Source organism: Staurois parvus, unplaced genomic scaffold, assembly GCF_062004578.1.
Source record: "Staurois parvus isolate SC_StPar_1 unplaced genomic scaffold, SC_StPar_1.0 ptg001181l, whole genome shotgun sequence".
NCBI lineage: Eukaryota > Metazoa > Chordata > Amphibia > Anura > Ranidae > Staurois > Staurois parvus.
In genome coordinates, this window is record NW_028318977.1 from 3,009,963 (window position 1) to 3,037,441 (window position 27,479).

General features: G+C 50.6%; 25 non-coding genes across 25 annotated transcripts; all 25 read right to left on the reverse strand.

Moving 5' to 3' along the window:
* Nucleotides 1-1,843: 1,843 nt before the first annotated feature.
* TRNAE-CUC (transfer RNA glutamic acid (anticodon CUC)) lies at nt 1,844-1,915 on the reverse strand. Its single transcript has one exon. It is a non-coding gene; the product is annotated as a tRNA-Glu (tRNA).
* A 901-nt stretch (nt 1,916-2,816) lies between these two features.
* On the reverse strand, nt 2,817-2,888 carry TRNAE-CUC (transfer RNA glutamic acid (anticodon CUC)). The gene has a single exon. It is a non-coding gene; the product is annotated as a tRNA-Glu (tRNA).
* A 901-nt stretch (nt 2,889-3,789) lies between these two features.
* TRNAE-CUC (transfer RNA glutamic acid (anticodon CUC)) lies at nt 3,790-3,861 on the reverse strand. Its single transcript has one exon. It is a non-coding gene; the product is annotated as a tRNA-Glu (tRNA).
* A 901-nt stretch (nt 3,862-4,762) lies between these two features.
* Nucleotides 4,763-4,834, reverse strand: TRNAE-CUC (transfer RNA glutamic acid (anticodon CUC)). Its single transcript has one exon. It is a non-coding gene; the product is annotated as a tRNA-Glu (tRNA).
* A 1,874-nt stretch (nt 4,835-6,708) lies between these two features.
* TRNAE-CUC (transfer RNA glutamic acid (anticodon CUC)) lies at nt 6,709-6,780 on the reverse strand. The gene has a single exon. It is a non-coding gene; the product is annotated as a tRNA-Glu (tRNA).
* Nucleotides 6,781-8,654: 1,874 nt separating this feature from the next.
* On the reverse strand, nt 8,655-8,726 carry TRNAE-CUC (transfer RNA glutamic acid (anticodon CUC)). Its single transcript has one exon. It is a non-coding gene; the product is annotated as a tRNA-Glu (tRNA).
* A 901-nt stretch (nt 8,727-9,627) lies between these two features.
* TRNAE-CUC (transfer RNA glutamic acid (anticodon CUC)) lies at nt 9,628-9,699 on the reverse strand. The gene has a single exon. It is a non-coding gene; the product is annotated as a tRNA-Glu (tRNA).
* Nucleotides 9,700-10,600: 901 nt separating this feature from the next.
* TRNAE-CUC (transfer RNA glutamic acid (anticodon CUC)) lies at nt 10,601-10,672 on the reverse strand. The gene has a single exon. It is a non-coding gene; the product is annotated as a tRNA-Glu (tRNA).
* An 891-nt stretch (nt 10,673-11,563) lies between these two features.
* On the reverse strand, nt 11,564-11,635 carry TRNAE-CUC (transfer RNA glutamic acid (anticodon CUC)). Its single transcript has one exon. It is a non-coding gene; the product is annotated as a tRNA-Glu (tRNA).
* A 901-nt stretch (nt 11,636-12,536) lies between these two features.
* Nucleotides 12,537-12,608, reverse strand: TRNAE-CUC (transfer RNA glutamic acid (anticodon CUC)). The gene has a single exon. It is a non-coding gene; the product is annotated as a tRNA-Glu (tRNA).
* Nucleotides 12,609-13,509: 901 nt separating this feature from the next.
* TRNAE-CUC (transfer RNA glutamic acid (anticodon CUC)) lies at nt 13,510-13,581 on the reverse strand. The gene has a single exon. It is a non-coding gene; the product is annotated as a tRNA-Glu (tRNA).
* Nucleotides 13,582-14,472: 891 nt separating this feature from the next.
* On the reverse strand, nt 14,473-14,544 carry TRNAE-CUC (transfer RNA glutamic acid (anticodon CUC)). The gene has a single exon. It is a non-coding gene; the product is annotated as a tRNA-Glu (tRNA).
* A 901-nt stretch (nt 14,545-15,445) lies between these two features.
* TRNAE-CUC (transfer RNA glutamic acid (anticodon CUC)) lies at nt 15,446-15,517 on the reverse strand. Its single transcript has one exon. It is a non-coding gene; the product is annotated as a tRNA-Glu (tRNA).
* A 901-nt stretch (nt 15,518-16,418) lies between these two features.
* TRNAE-CUC (transfer RNA glutamic acid (anticodon CUC)) lies at nt 16,419-16,490 on the reverse strand. The gene has a single exon. It is a non-coding gene; the product is annotated as a tRNA-Glu (tRNA).
* Nucleotides 16,491-17,391: 901 nt separating this feature from the next.
* Nucleotides 17,392-17,463, reverse strand: TRNAE-CUC (transfer RNA glutamic acid (anticodon CUC)). Its single transcript has one exon. It is a non-coding gene; the product is annotated as a tRNA-Glu (tRNA).
* Nucleotides 17,464-18,364: 901 nt separating this feature from the next.
* TRNAE-CUC (transfer RNA glutamic acid (anticodon CUC)) lies at nt 18,365-18,436 on the reverse strand. The gene has a single exon. It is a non-coding gene; the product is annotated as a tRNA-Glu (tRNA).
* Nucleotides 18,437-19,337: 901 nt separating this feature from the next.
* Nucleotides 19,338-19,409, reverse strand: TRNAE-CUC (transfer RNA glutamic acid (anticodon CUC)). The gene has a single exon. It is a non-coding gene; the product is annotated as a tRNA-Glu (tRNA).
* A 901-nt stretch (nt 19,410-20,310) lies between these two features.
* TRNAE-CUC (transfer RNA glutamic acid (anticodon CUC)) lies at nt 20,311-20,382 on the reverse strand. The gene has a single exon. It is a non-coding gene; the product is annotated as a tRNA-Glu (tRNA).
* A 901-nt stretch (nt 20,383-21,283) lies between these two features.
* TRNAE-CUC (transfer RNA glutamic acid (anticodon CUC)) lies at nt 21,284-21,355 on the reverse strand. The gene has a single exon. It is a non-coding gene; the product is annotated as a tRNA-Glu (tRNA).
* A 901-nt stretch (nt 21,356-22,256) lies between these two features.
* TRNAE-CUC (transfer RNA glutamic acid (anticodon CUC)) lies at nt 22,257-22,328 on the reverse strand. Its single transcript has one exon. It is a non-coding gene; the product is annotated as a tRNA-Glu (tRNA).
* Nucleotides 22,329-23,229: 901 nt separating this feature from the next.
* TRNAE-CUC (transfer RNA glutamic acid (anticodon CUC)) lies at nt 23,230-23,301 on the reverse strand. The gene has a single exon. It is a non-coding gene; the product is annotated as a tRNA-Glu (tRNA).
* Nucleotides 23,302-24,202: 901 nt separating this feature from the next.
* Nucleotides 24,203-24,274, reverse strand: TRNAE-CUC (transfer RNA glutamic acid (anticodon CUC)). Its single transcript has one exon. It is a non-coding gene; the product is annotated as a tRNA-Glu (tRNA).
* A 901-nt stretch (nt 24,275-25,175) lies between these two features.
* TRNAE-CUC (transfer RNA glutamic acid (anticodon CUC)) lies at nt 25,176-25,247 on the reverse strand. The gene has a single exon. It is a non-coding gene; the product is annotated as a tRNA-Glu (tRNA).
* Nucleotides 25,248-26,148: 901 nt separating this feature from the next.
* TRNAE-CUC (transfer RNA glutamic acid (anticodon CUC)) lies at nt 26,149-26,220 on the reverse strand. Its single transcript has one exon. It is a non-coding gene; the product is annotated as a tRNA-Glu (tRNA).
* A 901-nt stretch (nt 26,221-27,121) lies between these two features.
* TRNAE-CUC (transfer RNA glutamic acid (anticodon CUC)) lies at nt 27,122-27,193 on the reverse strand. Its single transcript has one exon. It is a non-coding gene; the product is annotated as a tRNA-Glu (tRNA).
* Nucleotides 27,194-27,479: the final 286 nt, after the last annotated feature.

The window sequence follows — 27,479 nt, forward strand, 5'->3', positions numbered from 1 at the left end:
AGGAAGTCAAGGGCAAATTGCTGATGCGGAGTGGATGCATTCTGGAGTCAGAAGCAATATCTCCAAAAAGGGGTGAAGTAGGCTCTTCTTCTAGCTACAGCTGGTTAGCAGTGGATTGTCCTCACCTCTAAACAGCCCTTTCAAAAGGAGAGCTTGTGTTCCCTGACCTCGGATCTAAAGTGGCAGGGAGAGCGTGGGCTACTAATCACCAGACAACAAGGGCCTGCGGCTTTAGCCAGTCTGTTGCTTCAAAGAAAACCCTGACTCCACCCAACAGCATATTATCGGTGCATGGGAAGGAGTGGACCTCTAACATCTTATTGTTCCAGAAGGCAAGGTCTGGAGATTGGCTAATGCTAGTCACCAGAAAGCAAGGGAACTGCTAGTGTAGCCAGTCTGTTGCTTTAAATCAAACGCCGACTCCACCCAAGAGCATCTGGCTGCATCAGAAGGAGTTGACTCGTAACCTGGTGTTTATCCAGAAGGCAAAGTCCCATTACTTATGCAATGCTGTCATCAAGTGTGCCTCCGAGCATCTTTGGCTATGGTCGACAGAGTCTGGGAAGAAAGCGGCAAAGGTTTTGAGAAAGTGGCTTCTCAGAAAGAGACCGACATCAAGCAGCAGAGACTGGCGTTGACGCATTTCATGTCACCGTCATTGTGTTTGTATTAAGCTGGCTGAGTTGGCCAGGTGGGTATAAAGGCTGGAAAAGGTTCACAGTGCTGATTGGAGCTGAGAAAGCCATTGGGATGGATGGCGAAACCTTTATCAGCTCTGCTAGGCAGAAGCCCAGACGACGGTGTCCAGCTACTACCAGTGTTCTGAAAGAAGCAGAAAACCTGCTGGCTTCGGGTGGAGAAAGAAGATTTTTCCCTGACCGGGAATCGAACCCGGGCTGCGGAGGTGAGAGCGCCGAATCCTAGCCACTAGACCACCAGGAAGAGCTGGTTTGACTCTTCCCAGGCAAGCGAGAGGAAGTCAAGGGCAAATTGCTGATGCGGAGTGGATGCATTCTGGAGTCAGAAGCAATATCTCCAAAAAGGGGTGAAGTAGGCTCTTCTTCTAGCTACAGCTGGTTAGCAGTGGATTGTCCTCACCTCTAAACAGCCCTTTCAAAAGGAGAGCTTGTGTTCCCTGACCTCGGATCTAAAGTGGCAGGGAGAGCGTGGGCTACTAATCACCAGACAACAAGGGCCTGCGGCTTTAGCCAGTCTGTTGCTTCAAAGAAAACCCTGACTCCACCCAACAGCATATTATCGGTGCATGGGAAGGAGTGGACCTCTAACATCTTATTGTTCCAGAAGGCAAGGTCTGGAGATTGGCTAATGCTAGTCACCAGAAAGCAAGGGAACTGCTAGTGTAGCCAGTCTGTTGCTTTAAATCAAACGCCGACTCCACCCAAGAGCATCTGGCTGCATCAGAAGGAGTTGACTCGTAACCTGGTGTTTACCCAGAAGGCAAAGTCCCATTACTTATGCAATGCTGTCATCAAGTGTGCCTCCGAGCATCTTTGGCTATGGTCGACAGAGTCTGGGAAGAAAGCGGCAAAGGTTTTGAGAAAGTGGCTTCTCAGAAAGAGACCGACATCAAGCAGCAGAGACTGGCATTGACGCATTTCATGTCACCGTCATTGTGTTTGTATTAAGCTGGCTGAGTTGGCCAGGTGGGTATAAAGGCTGGAAAAGGTTCACAATGCTGATTGGAGCTGAGAAAGCCATTGGGATGGATGGCGAAACCTTTTTCAGCTCTGCTAGGCAGAAGCCCAGATGACGGTGTCCAGCTACTACCAGTGTTCTGAAAGAAGCAGAAAACCTGCTGGCTTCGGGTGGAGAAAGAAGACTTTTCCCTGACGGGGAATCGAACCCGGGCCGCGGCGGTGAGAGCGCCGAATCCTAGCCACTAGACCACCAGGGAGAGCTGGTTTGGCTCTTCCCAGGCAAGCGAGAGGAAGTCAAGGGCAAATTGCTGATGCGGAGTGGATGCATTCTGGAGTCTGAAGCAATATCTCCAAAAAGGGGTGAAGGAGGCTCTTCTTCTAGCTACAGCTGGTTAGCAGTGGATTGTCCTCACCTCTAAACAGCCCTTTCAAAAGGAGAGCTTGTGTTCCCTGACCTCGGATCTAAAGTGGCAGGGAGAGCGTGGGCTACTAATCACCAGACAACAAGGGCCTGCGGGTTTAGCCAGTCTGTTGCTTCAAAGAAAACCCTGACTCCACCCAACAGCATATTATCGGTGCATGGGAAGGAGTGGACCTCTAACATCTTATTGTTCCAGAAGGCAAGGTCTGGAGATTGGCTAATGCTAGTCACCAGAAAGCAAGGGAACTGCTAGTGTAGCCAGTCTGTTGCTTTAAATCAAACGCCGACTCCACCCAAGAGCATCTGGCTGCATCAGAAGGAGTTGACTCGTAACCTGGTGTTTATCCAGAAGGCAAAGTCCCATTACTTATGCAATGCTGTCATCAAGTGTGCCTCCGAGCATCTTTGGCTATGGTCGACAGAGTCTGGGAAGAAAGCGGCAAAGGTTTTGAGAAAGCAGCTTCTCAGAAAGAGACCGACATCAAGCAGCAGAGACTGGCGTTGACGCATTTCATGTCACCGTCATTGTGTTTGTATTAAGCTGGCTGAGTTGGCCAGGTGGGTATAAAGGCTGGAAAAGGTTCACAATGCTGATTGGAGCTGAGAAAGCCATTGGGATGGATGGCGAAACCTTTTTCAGCTCTGCTAGGCAGAAGCCCAGACGACGGTGTCCAGCTACTACCAGTGTTCTGAAAGAAGCAGAAAACCTGCTGGCTTCGGGTGGAGAAAGAAGATTTTTCACTGACCGGGAATCGAACCCGGGCCGCGGCGGTGAGAGCGCCGAATCCTAGCCACTAGACCACCAGGGAGAGCTGGTTTGGCTCTTCCCAGGCAAGCGAGAGGAAGTCAAGGGCAAATTGCTGATGCGGAGTGGATGCATTCTGGAGTCAGAAGCAATATCTCCAAAAAGGGGTGAAGGAGGCTCTTCTTCTAGCTACAGCTGGTTAGCAGTGGATTGTCCTCACCTCTAAACAGCCCTTTCAAAAGGAGAGCTTGTGTTCCCTGACCTCGGATCTAAAGTGGCAGGGAGAGCGTGGGCTACTAATCACCAGACAACAAGGGCCTGCGGGTTTAGCCAGTCTGTTGCTTCAAAGAAAACCCTGACTCCACCCAACAGCATATTATCGGTGCATGGGAAGGAGTGGACCTCTAACATCTTATTGTTCCAGAAGGCAAGGTCTGGAGATTGGCTAATGCTAGTCACCAGAAAGCAAGGGAACTGCTAGTGTAGCCAGTCTGTTGCTTTAAATCAAACGCCGACTCCACCCAAGAGCATCTGGCTGCATCAGAAGGAGTTGACTCGTAACCTGGTGTTTATCCAGAAGGCAAAGTCCCATTACTTATGCAATGCTGTTATCAAGTGTGCCTCCGAGCATCTTTGGCTATGGTCGACAGAGTCTGGGAAGAAAGCGGCAAAGGTTTTGAGAAAGTGGCTTCTCAGAAAGAGACCGACATCAAGCAGCAGAGACTGGCGTTGACGCATTTCATGTCACCGTCATTGTGTTTGTATTAAGCTGGCTGAGTTGGCCAGGTGGGTATAAAGGCTGGAAAAGGTTCACAATGCTGATTGGAGCTGAGAAAGCCATTGGGATGGATGGCGAAACCTTTTTCAGCTCTGCTAGGCAGAAGCCCAGACGACGGTGTCCAGCTACTACCAGTGTTCTGAAAGAAGCAGAAAACCTGCTGGCTTCGGGTGGAGAAAGAAGATTTTTCCCTGACTGGGAATCGAACCCGGGCCGCGGCGGTGAGAGCGCCGAATCCTAGCCACTAGACCACCAGGGAGAGGTGGTTTGGCTCTTCCCAGGCAAGCGTGAGGAAGTCAAGGGCAAATTGCTGATGCGGAGTGGATGCATTCTGGAGTCAGAAGCAATATCTCCAAAAAGGGGTGAAGGAGGCTCTTCTTCTAGCTACAGCTGGTTAGCAGTGGATTGTCCTCACCTCTAAACAGCCCTTTCAAAAGGAGAGCTTGTGTTCCCTGACCTCGGATCTAAAGTGGCAGGGAGAGCGTGGGCTACTAATCACCAGACAACAAGGGCCTGCGGGTTTAGCCAGTCTGTTGCTTCAAAGAAAACCCTGACTCCACCCAACAGCATATTATCGGTGCATGGGAAGGAGTGGACCTCTAACATCTTATTGTTCCAGAAGGCAAGGTCTGGAGATTGGCTAATGCTAGTCACCAGAAAGCAAGGGAACTGCTAGTGTAGCCAGTCTGTTGCTTTAAATCAAACGCCGACTCCACCCAAGAGCATCTGGCTGCATCAGAAGGAGTTGACTCGTAACCTGGTGTTTATCCAGAAGGCAAAGTCCCATTACTTATGCAATGCTGTCATCAAGTGTGCCTCCGAGCATCTTTGGCTATGGTCGACAGAGTCTGGGAAGAAAGCGGCAAAGGTTTTGAGAAAGTGGCTTCTCAGAAAGAGACCGACATCAAGCAGCAGAGACTGGCATTGACGCATTTCATGTCACCGTCATTGTGTTTGTATTAAGCTGGCTGAGTTGGCCAGGTGGGTATAAAGGCTGGAAAAGGTTCACAATGCTGATTGGAGCTGAGAAAGCCATTGGGATGGATGGCGAAACCTTTTTCAGCTCTGCTAGGCAGAAACCCAGATGACGGTGTCCAGCTACTACCAGTGTTCTGAAAGAAGCAGAAAACCTGCTGGCTTCGGGTGGAGAAAGAAGACTTTTCCCTGACGGGGAATCGAACCCGGGCCGCGGCGGTGAGAGCGCCGAATCCTAGCCACTAGACCACCAGGGAGAGCTGGTTTGGCTCTTCCCAGGCAAGCGAGAGGAAGTCAAGGGCAAATTGCTGATGCGGAGTGGATGCATTCTGGAGTCAGAAGCAATATCTCCAAAAAGGGGTGAAGGAGGCTCTTCTTCTAGCTACAGCTGGTTAGCAGTGGATTGTCCTCACCTCTAAACAGCCCTTTCAAAAGGAGAGCTTGTGTTCCCTGACCTCGGATCTAAAGTGGCAGGGAGAGCGTGGGCTACTAATCACCAGACAACAAGGGCCTGCGGCTTTAGCCAGTCTGTTGCTTCAAAGAAAACCCTGACTCCACCCAACAGCATATTATCGGTGCATGGGAAGGAGTGGACCTCTAACATCTTATTGTTCCAGAAGGCAAGGTCTGGAGATTGGCTAATGCTAGTCACCAGAAAGCAAGGGAACTGCTAGTGTAGCCAGTCTGTTGCTTTAAATCAAACGCCGACTCCACCCAAGAGCATCTGGCTGCATCAGAAGGAGTTGACTCGTAACCTGGTGTTTATCCAGAAGGCAAAGTCCCATTACTTATGCAATGCTGTCATCAAGTGTGCCTCCGAGCATCTTTGGCTATGGTCGACAGAGTCTGGGAAGAAAGCGGCAAAGGTTTTGAGAAAGTGGCTTCTCAGAAAGAGACCGACATCAAGCAGCAGAGACTGGCGTTGACGCATTTCATGTCACCGTCATTGTGTTTGTATTAAGCTGGCTGAGTTGGCCAGGTGGGTATAAAGGCTGGAAAAGGTTCACAATGCTGATTGGAGCTGAGAAAGCCATTGGGATGGATGGCGAAACCTTTTTCAGCTCTGCTAGGCAGAAGCCCAGACGACGGTGTCCAGCTACTACCAGTGTTCTGAAAGAAGCAGAAAACCTGCTGGCTTCGGGTGGAGAAAGAAGATTTTTCCCTGACCGGGAATCGAACCCGGGCCGCCGCGGTGAGAGCGCCGAATCCTAGCCACTATACCACCAGGGAGAGCTGGTTTGGCTCTTCCCAGGCAAGCGAGAGGAAGTCAAGGGCAAATTGCTGATGCGGAGTGGATGCATTCTGGAGTCAGAAGCAATATCTCCAAAAAGGGGTGAAGGAGGCTCTTCTTCTAGCTACAGCTGGTTAGCAGTGGATTGTCCTCACCTCTAAACAGCCCTTTCAAAAGGAGAGCTTGTGTTCCCTGACCTCGGATCTAAAGTGGCAGGGAGAGCGTGGGCTACTAATCACCAGACAACAAGGGCCTGCGGGTTTAGCCAGTCTGTTGCTTCAAAGAAAACCCTGACTCCACCCAACAGCATATTATCGGTGCATGGGAAGGAGTGGACCTCTAACATCTTATTGTTCCAGAAGGCAAGGTCTGGAGATTGGCTAATGCTAGTCACCAGAAAGCAAGGGAACTGCTAGTGTAGCCAGTCTGTTGCTTTAAATCAAACGCCGACTCCACCCAAGAGCATCTGGCTGCATCAGAAGGAGTTGACTCGTAACCTGGTGTTTATCCAGAAGGCAAAGTCCCATTACTTATGCAATGCTGTTATCAAGTGTGCCTCCGAGCATCTTTGGCTATGGTCGACAGAGTCTGGGAAGAAAGCGGCAAAGGTTTTGAGAAAGTGGCTTCTCAGAAAGAGACCGACATCAAGCAGCAGAGACTGGCGTTGACGCATTTCATGTCACCGTCATTGTGTTTGTATTAAGCTGGCTGAGTTGGCCAGGTGGGTATAAAGGCTGGAAAAGGTTCACAATGCTGATTGGAGCTGAGAAAGCCATTGGGATGGATGGCGAAACCTTTTTCAGCTCTGCTAGGCAGAAGCCCAGACGACGGTGTCCAGCTACTACCAGTGTTCTGAAAGAAGCAGAAAACCTGCTGGCTTCGGGTGGAGAAAGAAGATTTTTCCCTGACCGGGAATCGAACCCGGGCCGCGGCGGTGAGAGCGCCGAATCCTAGCCACTAGACCACCAGGGAGAGGTGGTTTGGCTCTTCCCAGGCAAGCGTGAGGAAGTCAAGGGCAAATTGCTGATGCGGAGTGGATGCATTCTGGAGTCAGAAGCAATATCTCCAAAAAGGGGTGAAGGAGGCTCTTCTTCTAGCTACAGCTGGTTAGCAGTGGATTGTCCTCACCTCTAAACAGCCCTTTCAAAAGGAGAGCTTGTGTTCCCTGACCTCGGATCTAAAGTGGCAGGGAGAGCGTGGGCTACTAATCACCAGACAACAAGGGCCTGCGGGTTTAGCCAGTCTGTTGCTTCAAAGAAAACCCTGACTCCACCCAACAGCATATTATCGGTGCATGGGAAGGAGTGGACCTCTAACATCTTATTGTTCCAGAAGGCAAGGTCTGGAGATTGGCTAATGCTAGTCACCAGAAAGCAAGGGAACTGCTAGTGTAGCCAGTCTGTTGCTTTAAATCAAACGCCGACTCCACCCAAGAGCATCTGGCTGCATCAGAAGGAGTTGACTCGTAACCTGGTGTTTATCCAGAAGGCAAAGTCCCATTACTTATGCAATGCTGTTATCAAGTGTGCCTCCGAGCATCTTTGGCTATGGTCGACAGAGTCTGGGAAGAAAGCGGCAAAGGTTTTGAGAAAGTGGCTTCTCAGAAAGAGACCGACATCAAGCAGCAGAGACTGGCGTTGACGCATTTCATGTCACCGTCATTGTGTTTGTATTAAGCTGGCTGAGTTGGCCAGGTGGGTATAAAGGCTGGAAAAGGTTCACAATGCTGATTGGAGCTGAGAAAGCCATTGGGATGGATGGCGAAACCTTTTTCAGCTCTGCTAGGCAGAAGCCCAGACGACGGTGTCCAGCTACTACCAGTGTTCTGAAAGAAGCAGAAAACCTGCTGGCTTCGGGTGGAGAAAGAAGATTTTTCCCTGACCGGGAATCGAACCCGGGCCGCCGCGGTGAGAGCGCCGAATCCTAGCCACTATACCACCAGGGAGAGCTGGTTTGGCTCTTCCCAGGCAAGCGAGAGGAAGTCAAGGGCAAATTGCTGATGCGGAGTGGATGCATTCTGGAGTCAGAAGCAATATCTCCAAAAAGGGGTGAAGGAGGCTCTTCTTCTAGCTACAGCTGGTTAGCAGTGGATTGTCCTCACCTCTAAACAGCCCTTTCAAAAGGAGAGCTTGTGTTCCCTGACCTCGGATCTAAAGTGGCAGGGAGAGCGTGGGCTACTAATCACCAGACAACAAGGGCCTGCGGCTTTAGCCAGTCTGTTGCTTCAAAGAAAACCCTGACTCCACCCAACAGCATATTATCGGTGCATGGGAAGGAGTGGACCTCTAACATCTTATTGTTCCAGAAGGCAAGGTCTGGAGATTGGCTAATGCTAGTCACCAGAAAGCAAGGGAACTGCTAGTGTAGCCAGTCTGTTGCTTTAAATCAAACGCCGACTCCACCCAAGAGCATCTGGCTGCATCAGAAGGAGTTGACTCGTAACCTGGTGTTTATCCAGAAGGCAAAGTCCCATTACTTATGCAATGCTGTTATCAAGTGTGCCTCCGAGCATCTTTGGCTATGGTCGACAGAGTCTGGGAAGAAAGCGGCAAAGGTTTTGAGAAAGTGGCTTCTCAGAAAGAGACCGACATCAAGCAGCAGAGACTGGCGTTGACGCATTTCATGTCACCGTCATTGTGTTTGTATTAAGCTGGCTGAGTTGGCCAGGTGGGTATAAAGGCTGGAAAAGGTTCACAATGCTGATTGGAGCTGAGAAAGCCATTGGGATGGATGGCGAAACCTTTTTCAGCTCTGCTAGGCAGAAGCCCAGACGACGGTGTCCAGCTACTACCAGTGTTCTGAAAGAAGCAGAAAACCTGCTGGCTTCGGGTGGAGAAAGAAGATTTTTCCCTGACCGGGAATCGAACCCGGGCCGCGGCGGTGAGAGCGCCGAATCCTAGCCACTAGACCACCAGGGAGAGGTGGTTTGGCTCTTCCCAGGCAAGCGTGAGGAAGTCAAGGGCAAATTGCTGATGCGGAGTGGATGCATTCTGGAGTCAGAAGCAATATCTCCAAAAAGGGGTGAAGGAGGCTCTTCTTCTAGCTACAGCTGGTTAGCAGTGGATTGTCCTCACCTCTAAACAGCCCTTTCAAAAGGAGAGCTTGTGTTCCCTGACCTCGGATCTAAAGTGGCAGGGAGAGCGTGGGCTACTAATCACCAGACAACAAGGGCCTGCGGGTTTAGCCAGTCTGTTGCTTCAAAGAAAACCCTGACTCCACCCAACAGCATATTATCGGTGCATGGGAAGGAGTGGACCTCTAACATCTTATTGTTCCAGAAGGCAAGGTCTGGAGATTGGCTAATGCTAGTCACCAGAAAGCAAGGGAACTGCTAGTGTAGCCAGTCTGTTGCTTTAAATCAAACGCCGACTCCACCCAAGAGCATCTGGCTGCATCAGAAGGAGTTGACTCGTAACCTGGTGTTTATCCAGAAGGCAAAGTCCCATTACTTATGCAATGCTGTCATCAAGTGTGCCTCCGAGCATCTTTGGCTATGGTCGACAGAGTCTGGGAAGAAAGCGGCAAAGGTTTTGAGAAAGTGGCTTCTCAGAAAGAGACCGACATCAAGCAGCAGAGACTGGCATTGACGCATTTCATGTCACCGTCATTGTGTTTGTATTAAGCTGGCTGAGTTGGCCAGGTGGGTATAAAGGCTGGAAAAGGTTCACAATGCTGATTGGAGCTGAGAAAGCCATTGGGATGGATGGCGAAACCTTTTTCAGCTCTGCTAGGCAGAAACCCAGATGACGGTGTCCAGCTACTACCAGTGTTCTGAAAGAAGCAGAAAACCTGCTGGCTTCGGGTGGAGAAAGAAGACTTTTCCCTGACGGGGAATCGAACCCGGGCCGCGGCGGTGAGAGCGCCGAATCCTAGCCACTAGACCACCAGGGAGAGCTGGTTTGGCTCTTCCCAGGCAAGCGAGAGGAAGTCAAGGGCAAATTGCTGATGCGGAGTGGATGCATTCTGGAGTCAGAAGCAATATCTCCAAAAAGGGGTGAAGGAGGCTCTTCTTCTAGCTACAGCTGGTTAGCAGTGGATTGTCCTCACCTCTAAACAGCCCTTTCAAAAGGAGAGCTTGTGTTCCCTGACCTCGGATCTAAAGTGGCAGGGAGAGCGTGGGCTACTAATCACCAGACAACAAGGGCCTGCGGGTTTAGCCAGTCTGTTGCTTCAAAGAAAACCCTGACTCCACCCAACAGCATATTATCGGTGCATGGGAAGGAGTGGACCTCTAACATCTTATTGTTCCAGAAGGCAAGGTCTGGAGATTGGCTAATGCTAGTCACCAGAAAGCAAGGGAACTGCTAGTGTAGCCAGTCTGTTGCTTTAAATCAAACGCCGACTCCACCCAAGAGCATCTGGCTGCATCAGAAGGAGTTGACTCGTAACCTGGTGTTTATCCAGAAGGCAAAGTCCCATTACTTATGCAATGCTGTCATCAAGTGTGCCTCCGAGCATCTTTGGCTATGGTCGACAGAGTCTGGGAAGAAAGCGGCAAAGGTTTTGAGAAAGTGGCTTCTCAGAAAGAGACCGACATCAAGCAGCAGAGACTGGCGTTGACGCATTTCATGTCACCGTCATTGTGTTTGTATTAAGCTGGCTGAGTTGGCCAGGTGGGTATAAAGGCTGGAAAAGGTTCACAATGCTGATTGGAGCTGAGAAAGCCATTGGGATGGATGGCGAAACCTTTTTCAGCTCTGCTAGGCAGAAGCCCAGACGACGGTGTCCAGCTACTACCAGTGTTCTGAAAGAAGCAGAAAACCTGCTGGCTTCGGGTGGAGAAAGAAGATTTTTCCCTGACCGGGAATCGAACCCGGGCCGCGGCGGTGAGAGCGCCGAATCCTAGCCACTAGACCACCAGGGAGAGCTGGTTTGGCTCTTCCCAGGCAAGCGAGAGGAAGTCAAGGGCAAATTGCTGATGCGGAGTGGATGCATTCTGGAGTCAGAAGCAATATCTCCAAAAAGGGGTGAAGGAGGCTCTTCTTCCAGCTACAGCTGGTTAGCAGTGGATTGTCCTCACCTCTAAACAGCCCTTTCAAAAGGAGAGCTTGTGTTCCCTGACCTCGGATCTAAAGTGGCAGGGAGAGCGTGGGCTACTAATCACCAGACAACAAGGGCCTGCGGGTTTAGCCAGTCTGTTGCTTCAAAGAAAACCCTGACTCCACCCAACAGCATATTATCGGTGCATGGGAAGGAGTGGACCTCTAACATCTTATTGTTCCAGAAGGCAAGGTCTGGAGATTGGCTAATGCTAGTCACCAGAAAGCAAGGGAACTGCTAGTGTAGCCAGTCTGTTGCTTTAAATCAAACGCCGACTCCACCCAAGAGCATCTGGCTGCATCAGAAGGAGTTGACTCGTAACCTGGTGTTTATCCAGAAGGCAAAGTCCCATTACTTAGGCAATGCTGTTATCAAGTGTGCCTCCGAGCATCTTTGGCTATGGTCGACAGAGTCTGGGAAGAAAGCGGCAAAGGTTTTGAGAAAGTGGCTTCTCAGAAAGAGACCGACATCAAGCAGCAGAGACTGGCGTTGACGCATTTCATGTCACCGTCATTGTGTTTGTATTAAGCTGGCTGAGTTGGCCAGGTGGGTATAAAGGTTCACAATGCTGATTGGAGCTGAGAAAGCCATTGGGATGGATGGCAAAACCTTTTTCAGCTCTGCTAGGCAGAAGCCCAGACGACGGTGTCCAGCTACTACCAGTGTTCTGAAAGAAGCAGAAAACCTGCTGGCTTCGGGTGGAGAAAGAAGATTTTTCCCTGACCGGGAATCGAACCCGGGCCGCGGCGGTGAGAGCGCCGAATCCTAGCCACTAGACCACCAGGGAGAGGTGGTTTGGCTCTTCCCAGGCAAGCGAGAGGAAGTCAAGGGCAAATTGCTGATGCGGAGTGGATGCATTCTGGAGTCAGAAGCAATATCTCCAAAAAGGGGTGAAGGAGGCTCTTCTTCTAGCTACAGCTGGTTAGCAGTGGATTGTCCTCACCTCTAAACAGCCCTTTCAAAAGGAGAGCTTGTGTTCCCTGACCTCGGATCTAAAGTGGCAGGGAGAGCGTGGGCTACTAATCACCAGACAACAAGGGCCTGCGGGTTTAGCCAGTCTGTTGCTTCAAAGAAAACCCTGACTCCACCCAACAGCATATTATCGGTGCATGGGAAGGAGTGGACCTCTAACATCTTATTGTTCCAGAAGGCAAGGTCTGGAGATTGGCTAATGCTAGTCACCAGAAAGCAAGGGAACTGCTAGTGTAGCCAGTCTGTTGCTTTAAATCAAACGCCGACTCCACCCAAGAGCATCTGGCTGCATCAGAAGGAGTTGACTCGTAACCTGGTGTTTATCCAGAAGGCAAAGTCCCATTACTTATGCAATGCTGTCATCAAGTGTGCCTCCGAGCATCTTTGGCTATGGTCGACAGAGTCTGGGAAGAAAGCGGCAAAGGTTTTGAGAAAGTGGCTTCTCAGAAAGAGACCGACATCAAGCAGCAGAGACTGGCATTGACGCATTTCATGTCACCGTCATTGTGTTTGTATTAAGCTGGCTGAGTTGGCCAGGTGGGTATAAAGGCTGGAAAAGGTTCACAATGCTGATTGGAGCTGAGAAAGCCATTGGGATGGATGGCGAAACCTTTTTCAGCTCTGCTAGGCAGAAACCCAGATGACGGTGTCCAGCTACTACCAGTGTTCTGAAAGAAGCAGAAAACCTGCTGGCTTCGGGTGGAGAAAGAAGACTTTTCCCTGACGGGGAATCGAACCCGGGCCGCGGCGGTGAGAGCGCCGAATCCTAGCCACTAGACCACCAGGGAGAGCTGGTTTGGCTCTTCCCAGGCAAGCGAGAGGAAGTCAAGGGCAAATTGCTGATGCGGAGTGGATGCATTCTGGAGTCAGAAGCAATATCTCCAAAAAGGGGTGAAGGAGGCTCTTCTTCTAGCTACAGCTGGTTAGCAGTGGATTGTCCTCACCTCTAAACAGCCCTTTCAAAAGGAGAGCTTGTGTTCCCTGACCTCGGATCTAAAGTGGCAGGGAGAGCGTGGGCTACTAATCACCAGACAACAAGGGCCTGCGGGTTTAGCCAGTCTGTTGCTTCAAAGAAAACCCTGACTCCACCCAACAGCATATTATCGGTGCATGGGAAGGAGTGGACCTCTAACATCTTATTGTTCCAGAAGGCAAGGTCTGGAGATTGGCTAATGCTAGTCACCAGAAAGCAAGGGAACTGCTAGTGTAGCCAGTCTGTTGCTTTAAATCAAACGCCGACTCCACCCAAGAGCATCTGGCTGCATCAGAAGGAGTTGACTCGTAACCTGGTGTTTATCCAGAAGGCAAAGTCCCATTACTTATGCAATGCTGTCATCAAGTGTGCCTCCGAGCATCTTTGGCTATGGTCGACAGAGTCTGGGAAGAAAGCGGCAAAGGTTTTGAGAAAGTGGCTTCTCAGAAAGAGACCGACATCAAGCAGCAGAGACTGGCGTTGACGCATTTCATGTCACCGTCATTGTGTTTGTATTAAGCTGGCTGAGTTGGCCAGGTGGGTATAAAGGCTGGAAAAGGTTCACAATGCTGATTGGAGCTGAGAAAGCCATTGGGATGGATGGCGAAACCTTTTTCAGCTCTGCTAGGCAGAAGCCCAGACGACGGTGTCCAGCTACTACCAGTGTTCTGAAAGAAGCAGAAAACCTGCTGGCTTCGGGTGGAGAAAGAAGATTTTTCCCTGACCGGGAATCGAACCCGGGCCGCGGCGGTGAGAGCGCCGAATCCTAGCCACTAGACCACCAGGGAGAGCTGGTTTGGCTCTTCCCAGGCAAGCGAGAGGAAGTCAAGGGCAAATTGCTGATGCGGAGTGGATGCATTCTGGAGTCAGAAGCAATATCTCCAAAAAGGGGTGAAGGAGGCTCTTCTTCCAGCTACAGCTGGTTAGCAGTGGATTGTCCTCACCTCTAAACAGCCCTTTCAAAAGGAGAGCTTGTGTTCCCTGACCTCGGATCTAAAGTGGCAGGGAGAGCGTGGGCTACTAATCACCAGACAACAAGGGCCTGCGGGTTTAGCCAGTCTGTTGCTTCAAAGAAAACCCTGACTCCACCCAACAGCATATTATCGGTGCATGGGAAGGAGTGGACCTCTAACATCTTATTGTTCCAGAAGGCAAGGTCTGGAGATTGGCTAATGCTAGTCACCAGAAAGCAAGGGAACTGCTAGTGTAGCCAGTCTGTTGCTTTAAATCAAACGCCGACTCCACCCAAGAGCATCTGGCTGCATCAGAAGGAGTTGACTCGTAACCTGGTGTTTATCCAGAAGGCAAAGTCCCATTACTTAGGCAATGCTGTTATCAAGTGTGCCTCCGAGCATCTTTGGCTATGGTCGACAGAGTCTGGGAAGAAAGCGGCAAAGGTTTTGAGAAAGTGGCTTCTCAGAAAGAGACCGACATCAAGCAGCAGAGACTGGCGTTGACGCATTTCATGTCACCGTCATTGTGTTTGTATTAAGCTGGCTGAGTTGGCCAGGTGGGTATAAAGGTTCACAATGCTGATTGGAGCTGAGAAAGCCATTGGGATGGATGGCAAAACCTTTTTCAGCTCTGCTAGGCAGAAGCCCAGACGACGGTGTCCAGCTACTACCAGTGTTCTGAAAGAAGCAGAAAACCTGCTGGCTTCGGGTGGAGAAAGAAGATTTTTCCCTGACCGGGAATCGAACCCGGGCCGCGGCGGTGAGAGCGCCGAATCCTAGCCACTAGACCACCAGGGAGAGGTGGTTTGGCTCTTCCCAGGCAAGCGAGAGGAAGTCAAGGGCAAATTGCTGATGCGGAGTGGATGCATTCTGGAGTCAGAAGCAATATCTCCAAAAAGGGGTGAAGGAGGCTCTTCTTCTAGCTACAGCTGGTTAGCAGTGGATTGTCCTCACCTCTAAACAGCCCTTTCAAAAGGAGAGCTTGTGTTCCCTGACCTCGGATCTAAAGTGGCAGGGAGAGCGTGGGCTACTAATCACCAGACAACAAGGGCCTGCGGGTTTAGCCAGTCTGTTGCTTCAAAGAAAACCCTGACTCCACCCAACAGCATATTATCGGTGCATGGGAAGGAGTGGACCTCTAACATCTTATTGTTCCAGAAGGCAAGGTCTGGAGATTGGCTAATGCTAGTCACCAGAAAGCAAGGGAACTGCTAGTGTAGCCAGTCTGTTGCTTTAAATCAAACGCCGACTCCACCCAAGAGCATCTGGCTGCATCAGAAGGAGTTGACTCGTAACCTGGTGTTTATCCAGAAGGCAAAGTCCCATTACTTATGCAATGCTGTCATCAAGTGTGCCTCCGAGCATCTTTGGCTATGGTCGACAGAGTCTGGGAAGAAAGCGGCAAAGGTTTTGAGAAAGTGGCTTCTCAGAAAGAGACCGACATCAAGCAGCAGAGACTGGCGTTGACGCATTTCATGTCACCGTCATTGTGTTTGTATTAAGCTGGCTGAGTTGGCCAGGTGGGCATAAAGGCTGGAAAAGGTTCACAGTGCTGATTGGAGCTGAGAAAGCCATTGGGATGGATGGCGAAACCTTTTTCAGCTCTGCTAGGCAGAAGCCCAGACGACGGTGTCCAGCTACTACCAGTGTTCTGAAAGAAGCAGAAAACCTGCTGGCTTCGGGTGGAGAAAGAAGACTTTTCCCTGACCGGGAATCGAACCCGGGCCGCGGCGGTGAGAGCGCCGAATCCTAGCCACTAGACCACCAGGGAGAGCTGGTTTGGCTCTTCCCAGGCAAGCGAGATGAAGTCAAGGGCAAATTGCTGATGCGGAGTGGATGCATTCTGGAGTCAGAAGCAATATCTCCAAAAAGGGGTGAAGGAGGCTCTTCTTCTAGCTACAGCTGGTTAGCAGTGGATTGTCCTCACCTCTAAACAGCCCTTTCAAAAGGAGAGCTTGTGTTCCCTGACCTCGGATCTAAAGTGGCAGGGAGAGCGTGGGCTACTAATCACCAGACAACAAGGGCCTGCGGGATTAGCCAGTCTGTTGCTTCAAAGAAAACCCTGACTCCACCCAACAGCATATTATCGGTGCATGGGAAGGAGTGGACCTCTAACATCTTATTGTTCCAGAAGGCAAGGTCTGGAGATTGGCTAATGCTAGTCACCAGAAAGCAAGGGAACTGCTAGTGTAGCCAGTCTGTTGCTTTAAATCAAACGCCGACTCCACCCAAGAGCATCTGGCTGCATCAGAAGGAGTTGACTCGTAACCTGGTGTTTATCCAGAAGGCAAAGTCCCATTACTTATGCAATGCTGTCATCAAGTGTGCCTCCGAGCATCTTTGGCTATGGTCGACAGAGTCTGGGAAGAAAGCGGCAAAGGTTTTGAGAAAGTGGCTTCTCAGAAAGAGACCGACATCAAGCAGCAGAGACTGGCGTTGACGCATTTCATGTCACCGTCATTGTGTTTGTATTAAGCTGGCTGAGTTGGCCAGGTGGGCATAAAGGCTGGAAAAGGTTCACAGTGCTGATTGGAGCTGAGAAAGCCATTGGGATGGATGGCGAAACCTTTTTCAGCTCTGCTAGGCAGAAGCCCAGACGACGGTGTCCAGCTACTACCAGTGTTCTGAAAGAAGCAGAAAACCTGCTGGCTTCGGGTGGAGAAAGAAGACTTTTCCCTGACGGGGAATCGAACCCGGGCCGCGGCGGTGAGAGCGCCGAATCCTAGCCACTAGACCACCAGGGAGAGGTGGTTTGGCTCTTCCCAGGCAAGCGAGAGGAAGTCAAGGGCAAATTGCTGATGCGGAGTGGATGCATTCTGGAGTCAGAAGCAATATCTCCAAAAAGGGGTGAAGGAGGCTCTTCTTCTAGCTACAGCTGGTTAGCAGTGGATTGTCCTCACCTCTAAACAGCCCTTTCAAAAGGAGAGCTTGTGTTCCCTGACCTCGGATCTAAAGTGGCAGGGAGAGCGTGGGCTACTAATCACCAGACAACAAGGGCCTGCGGGTTTAGCCAGTCTGTTGCTTCAAAGAAAACCCTGACTCCACCCAACAGCATATTATCGGTGCATGGGAAGGAGTGGACCTCTAACATCTTATTGTTCCAGAAGGCAAGGTCTGGAGATTGGCTAATGCTAGTCACCAGAAAGCAAGGGAACTGCTAGTGTAGCCAGTCTGTTGCTTTAAATCAAACGCCGACTCCACCCAAGAGCATCTGGCTGCATCAGAAGGAGTTGACTCGTAACCTGGTGTTTATCCAGAAGGCAAAGTCCCATTACTTAGGCAATGCTGTTATCAAGTGTGCCTCCGAGCATCTTTGGCTATGGTCGACAGAGTCTGGGAAGAAAGCGGCAAAGGTTTTGAGAAAGTGGCTTCTCAGAAAGAGACCGACATCAAGCAGCAGAGACTGGCGTTGACGCATTTCATGTCACCGTCATTGTGTTTGTATTAAGCTGGCTGAGTTGGCCAGGTGGGTATAAAGGCTGGAAAAGGTTCACAATGCTGATTGGAGCTGAGAAAGCCATTGGGATGGATGGCGAAACCTTTTTCAGCTCTGCTAGGCAGAAGCCCAGATGACGGTGTCCAGCTACTACCAGTGTTCTGAAAGAAGCAGAAAACCTGCTGGCTTCGGGTGGAGAAAGAAGACTTTTCCCTGACCGGGAATCGAACCCGGGCCGCGGCGGTGAGAGCGCCGAATCCTAGCCACTAGACCACCAGGGAGAGCTGGTTTGGCTCTTCCCAGGCAAGCGAGATGAAGTCAAGGGCAAATTGCTGATGCGGAGTGGATGCATTCTGGAGTCAGAAGCAATATCTCCAAAAAGGGGTGAAGGAGGCTCTTCTTCTAGCTACAGCTGGTTAGCAGTGGATTGTCCTCACCTCTAAACAGCCCTTTCAAAAGGAGAGCTTGTGTTCCCTGACCTCGGATCTAAAGTGGCAGGGAGAGCGTGGGCTACTAATCACCAGACAACAAGGGCCTGCGGGATTAGCCAGTCTGTTGCTTCAAAGAAAACCCTGACTCCACCCAACAGCATATTATCGGTGCATGGGAAGGAGTGGACCTCTAACATCTTATTGTTCCAGAAGGCAAGGTCTGGAGATTGGCTAATGCTAGTCACCAGAAAGCAAGGGAACTGCTAGTGTAGCCAGTCTGTTGCTTTAAATCAAACGCCGACTCCACCCAAGAGCATCTGGCTGCATCAGAAGGAGTTGACTCGTAACCTGGTGTTTATCCAGAAGGCAAAGTCCCATTACTTATGCAATGCTGTCATCAAGTGTGCCTCCGAGCATCTTTGGCTATGGTCGACAGAGTCTGGGAAGAAAGCGGCAAAGGTTTTGAGAAAGTGGCTTCTCAGAAAGAGACCGACATCAAGCAGCAGAGACTGGCGTTGACGCATTTCATGTCACCGTCATTGTGTTTGTATTAAGCTGGCTGAGTTGGCCAGGTGGGCATAAAGGCTGGAAAAGGTTCACAGTGCTGATTGGAGCTGAGAAAGCCATTGGGATGGATGGCGAAACCTTTTTCAGCTCTGCTAGGCAGAAGCCCAGACGACGGTGTCCAGCTACTACCAGTGTTCTGAAAGAAGCAGAAAACCTGCTGGCTTCGGGTGGAGAAAGAAGATTTTTCCCTGACCGGGAATCGAACCCGGGCCGCGGCGGTGAGAACGCCGAATCCTAGCCACTAGACCACCAGGGAGAGCTGGTTTGGTTCTTCCCAGGCAAGCGAGAGGAAGTCAAGGGCAAATTGCTGATGTGGAGTGGATGCATTCTGGAGTCAGAAGCAATATCTCCAAAAAGGGGTGAAGGAGGCTCTTCTTCTAGCTACAGCTGGTTAGCAGTGGATTGTCCTCACCTCTAAACAGCCCTTTCAAAAGGAGAGCTTGTGTTCCCTGACCTCGGATCTAAAGTGGCAGGGAGAGCGTGGGCTACTAATCACCAGACAACAAGGGCCTGTGGGTTTAGCCAGTCTGTTGCTTCAAAGAAAACCCTGACTCCACCCAACAGCATATTATCGGTGCATGGGAAGGAGTGGACCTCTAACATCTTATTGTTCCAGAAGGCAAGGTCTGGAGATTGGCTAATGCTAGTCACCAGAAAGCAAGGGAACTGCTAGTGTAGCCAGTCTGTTGCTTTAAATCAAACGCCGACTCCACCCAAGAGCATCTGGCTGCATCAGAAGGAGTTGACTCGTAACCTGGTGTTTATCCAGAAGGCAAAGTCCCATTACTTATGCAATGCTGTCATCAAGTGTGCCTCCGAGCATCTTTGGCTATGGTCGACAGAGTCTGGGAAGAAAGCGGCAAAGGTTTTGAGAAAGTGGCTTCTCAGAAAGAGACCGACATCAAGCAGCAGAGACTGGCGTTGACGCATTTCATGTCACCGTCATTGTGTTTGTATTAAGCTGGCTGAGTTGGCCAGGTGGGTATAAAGGCTGGAAAAGGTTCACAATGCTGATTGGAGCTGAGAAAGCCATTGGGATGGATGGCGAAACCTTTTTCAGCTCTGCTAGGCAGAAGCCCAGACGACGGTGTCCAGCTACTACCAGTGTTCTGAAAGAAGCAGAAAACCTGCTGGCTTCGGGTGGAGAAAGAAGATTTTTCCCTGACCGGGAATCGAACCCGGGCCGCGGCGGTGAGAGCGCCGAATCCTAGCCACTAGACCACCAGGGAGAGCTGGTTTGGCTCTTCCCAGGCAAGCGAGAGGAAGTCAAGGGCAAATTGCTGATGCGGAGTGGATGCATTCTGGAGTCAGAAGCAATATCTCCAAAAAGGGGTGAAGGAGGCTCTTCTTCCAGCTACAGCTGGTTAGCAGTGGATTGTCCTCACCTCTAAACAGCCCTTTCAAAAGGAGAGCTTGTGTTCCCTGACCTCGGATCTAAAGTGGCAGGGAGAGCGTGGGCTACTAATCACCAGACAACAAGGGCCTGCGGGTTTAGCCAGTCTGTTGCTTCAAAGAAAACCCTGACTCCACCCAACAGCATATTATCGGTGCATGGGAAGGAGTGGACCTCTAACATCTTATTGTTCCAGAAGGCAAGGTTTGAAGATTGGCTAATGCTAGTCACCAGAAAGCAAGGGAACTGCTAGTGTAGCCAGTCTGTTGCTTTAAATCAAACGCCGACTCCACCCAAGAGCATCTGGCTGCATCAGAAGGAGTTGACTCGTAACCTGGTGTTTATCCAGAAGGCAAAGTCCCATTACTTATGCAATGCTGTTATCAAGTGTGCCTCCGAGCATCTTTGGCTATGGTCGACAGAGTCTGGGAAGAAAGCGGCAAAGGTTTTGAGAAAGTGGCTTCTCAGAAAGAGACCGACATCAAGCAGCAGAGACTGGCGTTGACGCATTTCATGTCACCGTCATTGTGTTTGTATTAAGCTGGCTGAGTTGGCCAGGTGGGTATAAAGGCTGGAAAAGGTTCACAGTGCTGATTGGAGCTGAGAAAGCCATTGGGATGGATGGCGAAACCTTTTTCAGCTCTGCTAGGCAGAAGCCCAGACGACGGTGTCCAGCTACTACCAGTGTTCTGAAAGAAGCAGAAAACCTGCTGGCTTTGGGTGGAGAAAGAAGATTTTTCCCTGACCGGGAATCGAACCCGGGACGCGGCAGTGAGAGCGCCGAATCCTAGCCACTAGACCACCAGGGAGAGCTGGTTTGGCTCTTTCCAGGCAAGCGAGAGGAAGTCAAGGGCAAATTGCTGATGCGGAGTGGATGCATTCTGGAGTCAGAAGCAATATCTCCAAAAAGGGGTGAAGGAGGCTCTTCTTCCAGCTACAGCTGGTTAGCAGTGGATTGTCCTCACCTCTAAACAGCCCTTTCAAAAGGAGAGCTTGTGTTCCCTGACCTCGGATCTAAAGTGGCAGGGAGAGCGTGGGCTACTAATCTCCAGACAGCAAGGGCCTGCGGGTTTAGCCAGTCTGTTGCTTCAAAGAAAACCCTGACTCCACCCAACAGCATATTATCGGTGCATGGGAAGGAGTGGACCTCTAACATCTTATTGTTCCAGAAGGCAAGGTCTGGAGATTGGCTAATGCTAGTCACCAGAAAGCAAGGGAACTGCTAGTGTAGCCAGTCTGTTGCTTTAAATCAAACGCCGACTCCACCCAAGAGCATCTGGCTGCATCAGAAGGAGTTGACTCGTAACCTGGTGTTTATCCAGAAGGCAAAGTCCCATTACTTATGCAATGCTGTCATCAAGTGTGCCTCCGAGCATCTTTGGCTATGGTCGACAGAGTCTGGGAAGAAAGAGGCAAAGGTTTTGAGAAAGTGGCTTCTCAGAAAGAGACCGACATAAAGCAGCAGAGATTGGCGTTGACGCATTTCATGTCACTGTCATTGTGTTTGTATTAAGCTGGCTGAGTTGGCCAGGTGGGTATAAAGGCTGGAAAAGGTTCACAATGCTGATTGGAGCTGAGAAAGCCATTGGGATGGATGGCGAAACCTTTTTCAGCTCTGCTAGGCAGAAGCCCAGACGACGGTGTCCAGCTACTACCAGTGTTCTGAAAGAAGCAGAAAACCTGCTGGCTTTGGGTGGAGAAAGAAGATTTTTCCCTGACCGGGAATCGAACCCGGGACGCGGCAGTGAGAGCGCCGAATCCTAGCCACTAGACCACCAGGGAGAGCTGGTTTGGCTCTTTCCAGGCAAGCGAGAGGAAGTCAAGGGCAAATTGCTGATGCGGAGTGGATGCATTCTGGAGTCAGAAGCAATATCTCCAAAAAGGGGTGAAGGAGGCTCTTCTTCTAGCTACAGCTGGTTAGCAGTGGATTGTCCTCACCTCTAAACAGCCCTTTCAAAAGGAGAGCTTGTGTTCCCTGACCTCGGATCTAAAGTGGCAGGGAGAGCGTGGGCTACTAATCTCCAGACAGCAAGGGCCTGCGGGTTTAGCCAGTCTGTTGCTTCAAAGAAAACCCTGACTCCACCCAACAGCATATTATCGGTGCATGGGAAGGAGTGGACCTCTAACATCTTATTGTTCCAGAAGGCAAGGTCTGGAGATTGGCTAATGCTAGTCACCAGAAAGCAAGGGAACTGCTAGTGTAGCCAGTCTGTTGCTTTAAATCAAACGCCGACTCCACCCAAGAGCATCTGGCTGCATCAGAAGGAGTTGACTCGTAACCTGGTGTTTATCCAGAAGGCAAAGTCCCATTACTTATGCAATGCTGTCATCAAGTGTGCCTCCGAGCATCTTTGGCTATGGTCGACAGAGTCTGGGAAGAAAGAGGCAAAGGTTTTGAGAAAGTGGCTTCTCAGAAAGAGACCGACATAAAGCAGCAGAGATTGGCGTTGACGCATTTCATGTCACTGTCATTGTGTTTGTATTAAGCTGGCTGAGTTGGCCAGGTGGGTATAAAGGCTGGAAAAGGTTCACAATGCTGATTGGAGCTGAGAAAGCCATTGGGATGGATGGCGAAACCTTTTTCAGCTCTGCTAGGCAGAAGCCCAGACGACGGTGTCCAGCTACTACCAGTGTTCTGAAAGAAGCAGAAAACCTGCTGGCTTCGGGTGGAGAAAGAAGATTTTTCCCTGACCGGGAATCGAACCCGGGCCGCGGCGGTGAGAGCGCCGAATCCTAGCCACTAGACCACCAGGGAGAGGTGGTTTGGCTCTTCCCAGGCAAGCGAGAGGAAGTCAAGGGCAAATTGCTGATGCGGAGTGGATGCATTCTGGAGTCAGAAGCAATATCTCCAAAAAGGGGTGAAGGAGGCTCTTCTTCTAGCTACAGCTGGTTAGCAGTGGATTGTCCTCACCTCTAAACAGCCCTTTCAAAAGGAGAGCTTGTGTTCCCTGACCTCGGATCTAAAGTGGCAGGGAGAGCGTGGGCTACTAATCACCAGACAACAAGGGCCTGCGGGTTTAGCCAGTCTGTTGCTTCAAAGAAAACCCTGACTCCACCCAACAGCATATTATCGGTGCATGGGAAGGAGTGGACCTCTAACATCTTATTGTTCCAGAAGGCAAGGTCTGGAGATTGGCTAATGCTAGTCACCAGAAAGCAAGGGAACTGCTAGTGTAGCCAGTCTGTTGCTTTAAATCAAACGCCGACTCCACCCAAGAGCATCTGGCTGCATCAGAAGGAGTTGCCTCGTAACCTGGTGTTTATCCAGAAGGCAAAGTCCCATTACTTATGCAATGCTGTCATCAAGTGTGCCTCCGAGCATCTTTGGCTATGGTCGACAGAGTCTGGGAAGAAAGCGGCAAAGGTTTTGAGAAAGTGGCTTCTCAGAAAGAGACCGACATCAAGCAGCAGAGACTGGCGTTGACGCATTTCATGTCACCGTCATTGTGTTTGTATTAAGCTGGCTGAGTTGGCCAGGTGGGTATAAAGGCTGGAAAAGGTTCACAGTGCTGATTGGAGCTGAGAAAGCCATTGGGATGGATGGCGAAACCTTTTTCAGCTCTGCTAGGCAGAAGCCCAGACGACGGTGTCCAGCTACTACCAGTGTTCTGAAAGAAGCAGAAAACCTGCTGGCTTCGGGTGGAGAAAGAAGATTTTTCCCTGACCGGGAATCGAACCCGGGCCGCGGCGGTGAGAGCGCCAAATCCTAGCCACTAGACCACCAGGGAGAGCTGGTTTGGTTCTTCCCAGGCAAGCGAGAGGAAGTCAAGGGCAAATTGCTGATGCGGAGTGGATGCATTCTGGAGTCAGAAGCAATATCTCCAAAAAGGGGTGAAGGAGGCTCTTCTTCTAGCTACAGCTGGTTAGCAGTGGATTGTCCTCACCTCTAAACAGCCCTTTCAAAAGGAGAGCTTGTGTTCCCTGACCTCGGATCTAAAGTGGCAGGGAGAGCGTGGGCTACTAATCACCAGACAACAAGGGCCTGCGGGTTTAGCCAGTCTGTTGCTTCAAAGAAAACCCTGACTCCACCCAACAGCATATTATCGGTGCATGGGAAGGAGTGGACCTCTAACATCTTATTGTTCCAGAAGGCAAGGTCTGGAGATTGGCTAATGCTAGTCACCAGAAAGCAAGGGAACTGCTAGTGTAGCCAGTCTGTTGCTTTAAATCAAACGCCGACTCCACCCAAGAGCATCTGGCTGCATCAGAAGGAGTTGACTCGTAACCTGGTGTTTATCCAGAAGGCAAAGTCCCATTACTTATGCAATGCTGTCATCAAGTGTGCCTCCGAGCATCTTTGGCTATGGTCGACAGAGTCTGGGAAGAAAGCGGCAAAGGTTTTGAGAAAGTGGCTTCTCAGAAAGAGACCGACATCAAGCAGCAGAGACTGGCGTTGACGCATTTCATGTCACCGTCATTGTGTTTGTATTAAGCTGGCTGAGTTGGCCAGGTGGGTATAAAGGCTGGAAAAGGTTCACAATGCTGATTGGAGCTGAGAAAGCCATTGGGATGGATGGCGAAACCTTTTTCAGCTCTGCTAGGCAGAAGCCCAGACGACGGTGTCCAGCTACTACCAGTGTTCTGAAAGAAGCAGAAAACCTGCTGGCTTTGGGTGGAGAAAGAAGATTTTTCCCTGACCGGGAATCGAACCCGGGACGCGGCAGTGAGAGCGCCGAATCCTAGCCACTAGACCACCAGGGAGAGCTGGTTTGGCTCTTTCCAGGCAAGCGAGAGGAAGTCAAGGGCAAATTGCTGATGCGGAGTGGATGCATTCTGGAGTCAGAAGCAATATCTCCAAAAAGGGGTGAAGGAGGCTCTTCTTCTAGCTACAGCTGGTTAGCAGTGGATTGTCCTCACCTCTAAACAGCCCTTTCAAAAGGAGAGCTTGTGTTCCCTGACCTCGGATCTAAAGTGGCAGGGAGAGCGTGGGCTACTAATCTCCAGACAGCAAGGGCCTGCGGGTTTAGCCAGTCTGTTGCTTCAAAGAAAACCCTGACTCCACCCAACAGCATATTATCGGTGCATGGGAAGGAGTGGACCTCTAACATCTTATTGTTCCAGAAGGCAAGGTCTGGAGATTGGCTAATGCTAGTCACCAGAAAGCAAGGGAACTGCTAGTGTAGCCAGTCTGTTGCTTTAAATCAAACGCCGACTCCACCCAAGAGCATCTGGCTGCATCAGAAGGAGTTGACTCGTAACCTGGTGTTTATCCAGAAGGCAAAGTCCCATTACTTATGCAATGCTGTCATCAAGTGTGCCTCCGAGCATCTTTGGCTATGGTCGACAGAGTCTGGGAAGAAAGCGGCAAAGGTTTTGAGAAAGTGGCTTCTCAGAAAGAGACCGACATCAAGCAGCAGAGACTGGCGTTGACGCATTTCATGTCACCGTCATTGTGTTTGTATTAAGCTGGCTGAGTTGGCCAGGTGGGTATAAAGGCTGGAAAAGGTTCACAGTGCTGATTGGAGCTGAGAAAGCCATTGGGATGGATGGCGAAACCTTTTTCAGCTCTGCTAGGCAGAAGCCCAGACGACGGTGTCCAGCTACTACCAGTGTTCTGAAAGAAGCAGAAAACCTGCTGGCTTCGGGTGGAGAAAGAAGATTTTTCCCTGACCGGGAATCGAACCCGGGCCGCGGCGGTGAGAGCGCCAAATCCTAGCCACTAGACCACCAGGGAGAGCTGGTTTGGTTCTTCCCAGGCAAGCGAGAGGAAGTCAAGGGCAAATTGCTGATGCGGAGTGGATGCATTCTGGAGTCAGAAGCAATATCTCCAAAAAGGGGTGAAGGAGGCTCTTCTTCTAGCTACAGCTGGTTAGCAGTGGATTGTCCTCACCTCTAAACAGCCCTTTCAAAAGGAGAGCTTGTGTTCCCTGACCTCGGATCTAAAGTGGCAGGGAGAGCGTGGGCTACTAATCACCAGACAACAAGGGCCTGCGGGTTTAGCCAGTCTGTTGCTTCAAAGAAAACCCTGACTCCACCCAACAGCATATTATCGGTGCATGGGAAGGAGTGGACCTCTAACATCTTATTGTTCCAGAAGGCAAGGTCTGGAGATTGGCTAATGCTAGTCACCAGAAAGCAAGGGAACTGCTAGTGTAGCCAGTCTGTTGCTTTAAATCAAACGCCGACTCCACCCAAGAGCATCTGGCTGCATCAGAAGGAGTTGACTCGTAACCTGGTGTTTATCCAGAAGGCAAAGTCCCATTACTTATGCAATGCTGTCATCAAGTGTGCCTCCGAGCATCTTTGGCTATGGTCGACAGAGTCTGGGAAGAAAGCGGCAAAGGTTTTGAGAAAGTGGCTTCTCAGAAAGAGACCGACATCAAGCAGCAGAGACTGGCGTTGACGCATTTCATGTCACCGTCATTGTGTTTGTATTAAGCTGGCTGAGTTGGCCAGGTGGGTATAAAGGCTGGAAAAGGTTCACAATGCTGATTGGAGCTGAGAAAGCCATTGGGATGGATGGCGAAACCTTTTTCAGCTCTGCTAGGCAGAAGCCCAGACGACGGTGTCCAGCTACTACCAGTGTTCTGAAAGAAGCAGAAAACCTGCTGGCTTCGGGTGGAGAAAGAAGATTTTTCCCTGACCGGGAATCGAACCCGGGCCGCGGCGGTGAGAGCGCCGAATCCTAGCCACTAGACCACCAGGGAGAGCTGGTTTGGCTCTTACCAGGCAAGCGAGAGGAAGTCAAGGGCAAATTGCTGATGCGGAGTGGATGCATTCTGGAGTCAGAAGCAATATCTCCAAAAAGGGGTGAAGGAGGCTCTTCTTCCAGCTACAGCTGGTTAGCAGTGGATTGTCCTCACCTCTAAACAGCCCTTTCAAAAGGAGAGCTTGTGTTCCCTGACCTCGGATCTAAAGTGGCAGGGAGAGCGTGGGCTACTAATCACCAGACAACAAGGGCCTGCGGGTTTAGCCAGTCTGTTGCTTCAAAGAAAACCCTGACTCCACCCAACAGCATATTATCGGTGCATGGGAAGGAGTGGACCTCTAACATCTTATTGTTCCAGAATTCAAGGTCTGGAGATTGGCTAATGCTAGTCACCAGAAAGCAAGGGAACTGCTAGTGTAGCCAGTCTGTTGCTTTAAATCAAACGCCGACTCCACCCAAGAGCATCTGGCTGCATCAGAAGGAGTTGACTCGTAACCTGGTGTTTATCCAGAAGGCAAAGTCCCATTACTTATGCAATGCTGTCATCAAGTGTGCCTCCGAGCATCTTTGGCTATGGTCGACAGAGTCTGGGAAGAAAGCGGCAAAGGTTTTGAGAAAGTGGCTTCTCAGAAAGAGACCGACATCAAGCAGCAGAGACTGGCGTTGACGCATTTCATGTCACCGTCATTGTGTTTGTATTAAGCTGGCTGAGTTGGCCAGGTGGGTATAAAGGCTGGAAAAGGTTCACAATGCTGATTGGAGCTGAGAAAGCCATTGGGATGGATGGCGAAACCTTTTTCAGCTCTGCTAGGCAGAAGCCCAGACGACGGTGTCCAGCTACTACCAGTGTTCTGAAAGAAGCAGAAAACCTGCTGGCTTCGGGTGGAGAAAGAAGATTTTTCCCTGACCGGGAATCGAACCTGGGCCGCGGCGGTGAGAGCGCCGAATCCTAGCCACTAGACCACCAGGGAGAGCTGGTTTGGCTCTTACCAGGCAAGCGAGAGGAAGTCAAGGGCAAATTGCTGATGTGGAGTGGATGCATTCTGGAGTCAGAAGCAATATCTCCAAAAAGGGGTGAAGGAGGCTCTTCTTCCAGCTACAGCTGGTTAGCAGTGGATTGTCCTCACCTCTAAACAGCCCTTTCAAAAGGAGAGCTTGTGTTCCCTGACCTCGGATCTAAAGTGGCAGGGAGAGCGTGGGCTACTAATCACCAGACAACAAGGGCCTGCGGGTTTAGCCAGTCTGTTGCTTCAAAGA